Source organism: Giraffa tippelskirchi, chromosome 2 (genome assembly GCF_054371585.1).
Source record: "Giraffa tippelskirchi isolate mGirTip1 chromosome 2, T2T-mGirTip1v1.2.pri, whole genome shotgun sequence".
In the NCBI taxonomy this organism is placed as follows: domain Eukaryota; kingdom Metazoa; phylum Chordata; class Mammalia; order Artiodactyla; family Giraffidae; genus Giraffa; species Giraffa tippelskirchi.
Window position 1 is genome coordinate 124,784,563 of NC_137276.1, and position 6,980 is coordinate 124,791,542.

The 6,980-nt window shown below is 37.3% G+C and overlaps 1 non-coding gene across 1 annotated transcript; it reads right to left on the reverse strand.

The window, feature by feature from the left end:
• Positions 1–5,775: 5,775 nt before the first annotated feature.
• Positions 5,776–5,882, reverse strand: LOC145540097 (U6 spliceosomal RNA). The gene has a single exon (XR_014078214.1). It is a non-coding gene; the product is annotated as a U6 spliceosomal RNA (small nuclear RNA).
• Between the last annotated feature and the right edge of the window lie 1,098 nt (positions 5,883–6,980).

The following is a 6,980-nucleotide window of genomic DNA, read 5'->3' on the forward strand; positions in this document are numbered from 1 at the left end:
AAATTACTATTATTTTATTTTATTTTTTAATTTAAATTAGTTTATTTATCTACTTTTTAACTTTACAATATTGTAATTGTTTTGCCATACATTGACATGAATCCACCATGGGTGTACATGTGTTCCCCTTCCAGAAGCCCCCTTCCACCTCCCTCCCCATCCCATCCCCCCAGGTCATCCCAGTGCACCAGCCCTGAGCACCCTGTATCATGCGTCGAACCTGGATTGGCAATTCCTTTCACATATGATAATTTACATGCTTCAGTGCCATCATCCCATATCATCCCGCCCTTGCCCTCTCCCACAGAGTCCATAATACTGTTCTATTTATCTGTGTCTCTTTTGATGTCTCGCATACAGGGTTATCTTTTACAATTAACTAAATACCATAAATATGTGTTAGTATACTGTATTGGTGTTTTTCTTTCTGGCTTACTTCACTCTGTATAATAGGCTCCAGTTTCATTCTCCTCATTAGAACTGATTTGAATGTATTCTTTTTAATGGCTGAGTAATATTCCATTGTGGATATGTACCACTGCTTCCTTATCCATTCATCTGCCTATGGGCATCTAGGCTGCTTCCATGTCCTGGCTATTATAAACTGCTGTGATGAACATTGGGGTACACGTGTCTCTTTCAATTCTGGTTTCCTCAGTGTGTATGCCCAGCAATGGGATTGCTGGGTCATATGGCAGTTCTATTTCCAGCTTCTTGAGGAATCTCCACACTGCTCTCCATAGTGGCTGAACTAGTTTGCATTCCCACCAGCAGCATAAGAGGGTTCCCTTTTCTCCACACCCTCTCCAGCATTTATTTCATGTAGTCTTTTGGATAGCAGCCATTCTGACGGGCATGACATGGTACCTCATTGTGGTTTTGATTTGCATTTCTCTGATAATGAGTGATGTTGAGCATCTTTTCATGTGTTCGTTAGCCATCTGTATGTCTTCTTTGGAGAAGTGTCTGTTTAGTTCTTTGGCCCACTTTTTGATCGGGTCGTTTATTTTCCTGGAATTGAGCTGCAGGAGTTGCTTGTATATTTTTGAGATTAATTGTTTGTCCATTGCTTCATTTGCTATTATTTTCTCCCATTCTGAAGGCTCTTTTCACCTTGCTTACAGTTTCCTTTGTTGTGCAAAAGCTTTTAATTTTAATTGGGTCCCATTTGTTTATTTTTGCTTTTATTTCCAATATTCTGGGAGGTGGGTCATAGAGGATCCTGCTGTGGTTTATGTCAGATAGTGTTTTGCCTATGTTTTCCTCTAGGAGTTTTATAGTTTCTGGTCTTACTTTTAGATCTTTAATCCATTTTGAGTTTATTTTTGTGTATGGTGTTAGAAAGTGTTCTAGTTTCGTTCTTTTACAAGTGGCTGACCAGCTTTCCCAACACCACTTGTTAAAGAGATTGTCTTTTTTCCATTGTATATTCTTGCCTCTTTTGTCAAAGATAAGTTGTCCATAGATGTGTGGATTTATCTCTGGGCTTTCTGTTTTGTTCCATTGATCTATATTTCTATCTTTGTGCCAGTACCATACTGTCTTGATGACTGTGGCTTTGTAGTAGAGCCTGAAGTCAGGCAGGTTGATTCCTCCAGTTCCATTCTTCTTTCTCAAGATTGCTTTGGCTATTCAAGGTTTTTTGTATTTCCATACAAACTGTGAAGTTATTTATTCTAGTTCTCTGAGGAATACCGTTGGTAGCTTGATAGGGGTTGCATTGAATCTATAGATTGCTTTGGGTAGTATACTCATTTTCACTATATTGATTCTTCCGATCCATGAACACGGTATATTTCTCCATCTATTTGTGTCCTCTTTGATTTCTTTCACCAGTGTTGTATAGTTTTCTATATATAGGTCTTTTGTTTCTTTAGGTAGATATATTCCTAAGTATTTTATTCTTTTCGTTGAGATGGTGAATGGAATTGTTTCCTTAATTTCTCTTTCTGTTTTCTCGTTGTTAGTGTATAAGAATGCCAGGGATTTCTGTGTGTTAATTTTATATCCTGCAACTTTACTATATTCATTGATTAGCTCTAGTAATTTTCTGGTGGAGTCTTTAGGGTTTTCTATGTGGAGGATCATGTCATCTGCAAACAGTGAGAGTTTTATTTCTTCTTTTCCAACCTGGATTCCTTTTATTTCTTTTTCTGCTCTGATTGCCGTGGCAAAAATTTCCAAAACTATGTTGAGTAGTAGTGGTGAGAGTGGGCAACCTTGCCTTGTTCCTGACTTTAGGGGGAATGCTTTCAGTTTTTCACCATTTAGGATAATGTTTGCTGTGGGCTTGTCATATATAGCTTTTATTATGTTGAGGTATGTTCCTTCTATTCCTGCTTTTTGGAGGGTTTTTATCATAAATGGATGTTGAATTTTGTCAAAGACTTTCTCTGCATCTATTGAAATAATCATATGGTTTTTATTTTTCATTTTGTTTATGTGGTGTATTACATTGATTGATTTGCACATATTTAAGAATCCTTGCATCCCTGGGATAAAGCCCGCTTGGTCATGATATATGATCTTTTTAATGTGTTGTTGGATTCTGTTTGCTAGGGTTTTGTTAAGGATTTTTGCATCTATGTTCCTCAGTGATATTGTCCTGTAGTTTTCTTTTTTTGTGGCATCTTTGTCAGGTTTTGGTATTAGGGTGATGGTGGCCTCATAGAATGAGTTTGGAAATTTACCATCCTCTGCAATTTTCTGGAAGAGTTTGAGTAGGATAGGTGTTAGCTCTTCCCTAAATTTTTGGTAAAATTCAGCTGTTAAGCCATCTGGCCCTAGGCTTTTGTTTGCTGGAAGATTTCTGATTACAGTTTCAATTTCCTTGCTTGTGATGGGTCTGTTGAGATTTTCTATTTCTTCCTGGTTCAATTTTGGGAAGTCGTACTTTTCTAAGAATTTGTCCATTTCTTCCAAGTTGTCCATTTTATTTGCATATAGTTGCAGATAATAGTCTCTTATGATCCTTTGTATTTCTGTGTTGTCTGTTGTGATCTCTCCGTTTTCATTTCTAATTTTGTTGATCTGATTCTTCTCCCTTTGTTTCTTGATGAGTCTGGCTAATGGCTTGTCAATTTTATTTATCTTCTCAAAGAACCAGCTTTTGGCTTTGTTGATTTTTGCTATGGTCTCTTTTGTTTCTTTTGCATTTATTTCTGCCCTAATTTTTAAGATTCCTTTCCTTCTACTCACCCTGAGTTTCTTCATTTCTTTCTTTTCTAGTTGCTTTAGGTGTAGAGTTAGGTTATTTATTTGGCTTTTTTCTTGTTTCTTGAGGTGAGCCTGTATTGCTATGAATCTTCCCCTTAGCACTGCTTTTACAGTGTCCCATAGGTTTTGGGTTGTTGTGTTTTCATTTTCGTTCATTTCTATCCATATTTTGATTTCTTTTTTGATTTCTTCTGTGATTTGTTGATTATTCAGCAGTGTGTTGTTCAGCTTCCATATGTTGGAGTTTTTAATTGTTTTTCTTCTGTAATTGACATTTAATCTTACTGCATTGTGGTCAGAAAAGATGCTTGGAATGATTTCAATTTTTTTGAATTTGCCAAGACTAAATTTATGGCCCAGGATGTGATCTATTCTGGAGAACATTCCGTGTGCGCTTGAGAAAAAGGTGTAATTCATTGTTTTGCAGTGAAATGACCTGTAGATATCAATTAGGTCTAACTGGTCTATTTTATCATTTAAAGTATGTATTTCCTTGTTAATTTTCTGTTTAGTTGATCTGTCCATAGGTGTGAGTGGGGTATTAAAGTCTCCCACTATTACTGTGTTATTGTTAATTTCCCCTTTCATACTTGCTAGCATTTGCCTTACATATTGCAGTGCTCCTATGTTGGCTGCATATATATTTATAATTGTTATATCTTCTTCTTGGATTGATCCTTTGATCATTATGTAGTGTCCCTCTTTGCCTCTTTTCACAGCCTTTGTTTTAAAGTCTATTGTATCTGATATGAGTATTGCTGCTCCTGCTTTCTTTTGGTCTCTATTTACATGAAATATCTTTTTCCAGTCCTTCACTTTCAGTCTGTATGTGTCCCTTGTTTCGAGGTGGGTCTCTTGTAGACAACATATATAGGAGTCTTGTTTTTGTATCTATTCAGCCAGTCTTTGTCTTTTGGTTGGGGCTTTCAACCCATTTACATTTAAGGTAATTATTGATAAATATGATCCTGTTGCCATTTACTTTATTGTTTTGGGTTCAAGATTATACACCCTTTCTGTGTTTTCTGTCTAGAGAAGATCCTTTAGCATTTGTTGGAGAGCTGGTTTGGTGGTGCTGAATTCTCTGAGCTTTTGCTTGTCTGTAAAGCTTTTGATTTCTCCTTCGTATTTGAATGAGATTCTTGCAGGATACAATAATCTGGGCTGTAGATTATTTTCTTTCATCACTTTAATTATGTCCTGCCATTCCCTCTGGCCTGAAGAGTTTCTATTGAAAGATCAGCTGTTATCCTTATGGGAATCCCCTTGTGTGTTATTTGTTGTTTTTCCCTTGCTGCTTTTAATATTTGTTCTTTGTGTTTGATCTTTGTTAATTTGATTATTATGTATCTTGGGGTGTTTCGCCTTGGGTTTATCCTGTTTGGGACTCTCTGGGTTTCTTGTTCTTGGGCGATTATTTCCTTCCCCACTTTAGGGAAGTTATCAACTATTATCTCCTCGAGTATTTTCTCATGGTCGTTCTTTTTGTCTTCTTCTTCTGGGACTCCTATGACTCACATGTTGGTGGGTTTAACATTGTCCCAGAGTCTCTGAGGTTGTCCTCATTTCTTTTCATTCTTTTTTCTTTTTTCCTCTCTTGTTCATTTATTTCTATCATTCTATCTTCTACCTCACTTATCCTATCTTCTGCTTCCATTATTCTACTGTTGGTTCCCTCCAGAGTGTTTTTGATCTCATTTATTGCATTATTCATTATATATTGACTCTTTTATTTCTTCTAAGTCCTTGTTAAACCTTTCTTGCATCTTCTCGATCTTTGTCTCCAGGTTATTTATCTGTAACTCCAATTTGTTTTCCAGATTTTGGAACATTTTCACTATCATTATTTGGAATTCTTTATCTGGTAGATTCCCTATCTCTTCCTCTTTTGTTTGATTTGGAGGGCATTTATCCTGTTCCTTTACCTGCTGGGTATTTCTCTGCCTTTTCATGTTGTTTATATTGTTGTGGTTCGGGTGGCCTTTTTGTTTTCTGGCAGTTTGTGGTTCCTCTTTATTGTGGAGGTTCCTTGCTGTGGGTGGGGTTAGACAGGTGGCTTGTCAAGGTTTCCTGGTTGGGGAAGCTTGTGTCGGTGTTCTGGTGGGTGGAGCTGGATTTCTTCTCTCTGGAGTGCAATGAAGTATCCAGTAATGAGTTTTGAGATGTCAGTGGGTTTGGTGTGACTTTGCTGCTGCTAAGTCGCTTCAGTCGTGTCTGACTCTGTGCAACCCCATAGACGGCAGCCCACCAGGCTCCCCCCGTTCCTGGGATTCTCCAGGCAAGAACACTGGAGTGGGTTGCCATTTCCTTTTCCAATGCATGAAAGTGAAAAGTGAAAGTGAAGTCGCTCAGTTGTGTCCGACTCTTAGCGACCCCATGGACTGCAGCCCACCAGGCTCCTCTGTCCATGGGCTTCTCCAGGCAAGAGTACTGGAGTGGGGTGCCATTGCCTTCTCCGGTGTGACTTTGGGCAGCCTGTATATTGAAGCTCAGGGCTATGTTCCTGTGTTGCTGGAGAATTTGAGTGGTGTATCTTACTCTGGAACTTGTTGGCCCTTGAAAAATATGGAACACTTCACAAATTTGCGTGTCATCCTTGCGCAGGGGCCATGCTAATCTTCTCTATATCGTTCCAATTTTAGTATATGTGCTGCCGAAGGGAGCACCAAATTACTTTTTAAATGTTAACTGGTACAGGACAATTTGATTTGGTGGAAGTTCAGATACAATGTCCTCCTTTGTTGCATGAGCAATTGAAAGAAGTTGCCCTTGAAGCTTGGGATCAAATTACTCCTCAAAGAAAACCTAAAGATAGCTACACAAAGATATCACAAGGGCCTAATGAAGCCTATGCTGATTTTTTAGCTAGACTGGGAGTTACTATCTCCCATAGTGTTGTCAGAGAGAAAGCCAAAGTACAATTAGAAAAACTGCTTACATATGAAAATGCAAATCAGAAATGTCAGAGAGCCATCGCTCCGATACATGAGACCAGAAATGTTATTAATTATTTAAAGGCTTATCACAACTTAAGATCGAAAACTCAGAAAATACAAATGTTAGCTGAAGCAATGGCTGCTACCTTTAAAAGGAAAAATGAAAGATATTTTATTTGTGGAGATAAGAGCCATTTGAAAAAAGGATTGCCCAATTACTTCTTTTATCTTACATTTCTATTAACTCCTCTTATGGTATACAGACAGATAAATTTGGTAATACAGATTAAAAACAATCCTTATGGACATCAATAATATCTAAATATGCATGACCAAATATAAATATCAAAATTAATGACAAAAGATTTTCTGGTCTTCTTGATACTGGATCCAATATTACTATTATTTCCAAACATTTATGGCCCAAATCTTGGCCTATACAGAGAATTTCTTGCCAAGTTGCAGGAGTTTCTCAAACCAAAATACAAGAGGTTTATCAAAGTGTCCAAATATATCCACGTGAGAGACCAGAAGACTCGCCTACATTACAACCGTATGTGATAGATACACCCCTTAATTTAATAGGAAGAGATTTACTTATACAATGACAAACTCAAATATATATTCCACATTTTTCCTAGGGGCCACTGCTCATTTAACAAACAATACAATTATTAAAATAACTTGAAAAAATGACGAGCCTATTTGGACAGAGAAGTGGCCCCTTACAAAAAAAAAAAAAGAATAACATATTGGATCCCTTAAAGCTGAATGTTCCCTGACAATAGTGAAGGATTTTTAAATTTTATAACCACTTTTTAGAAAGTT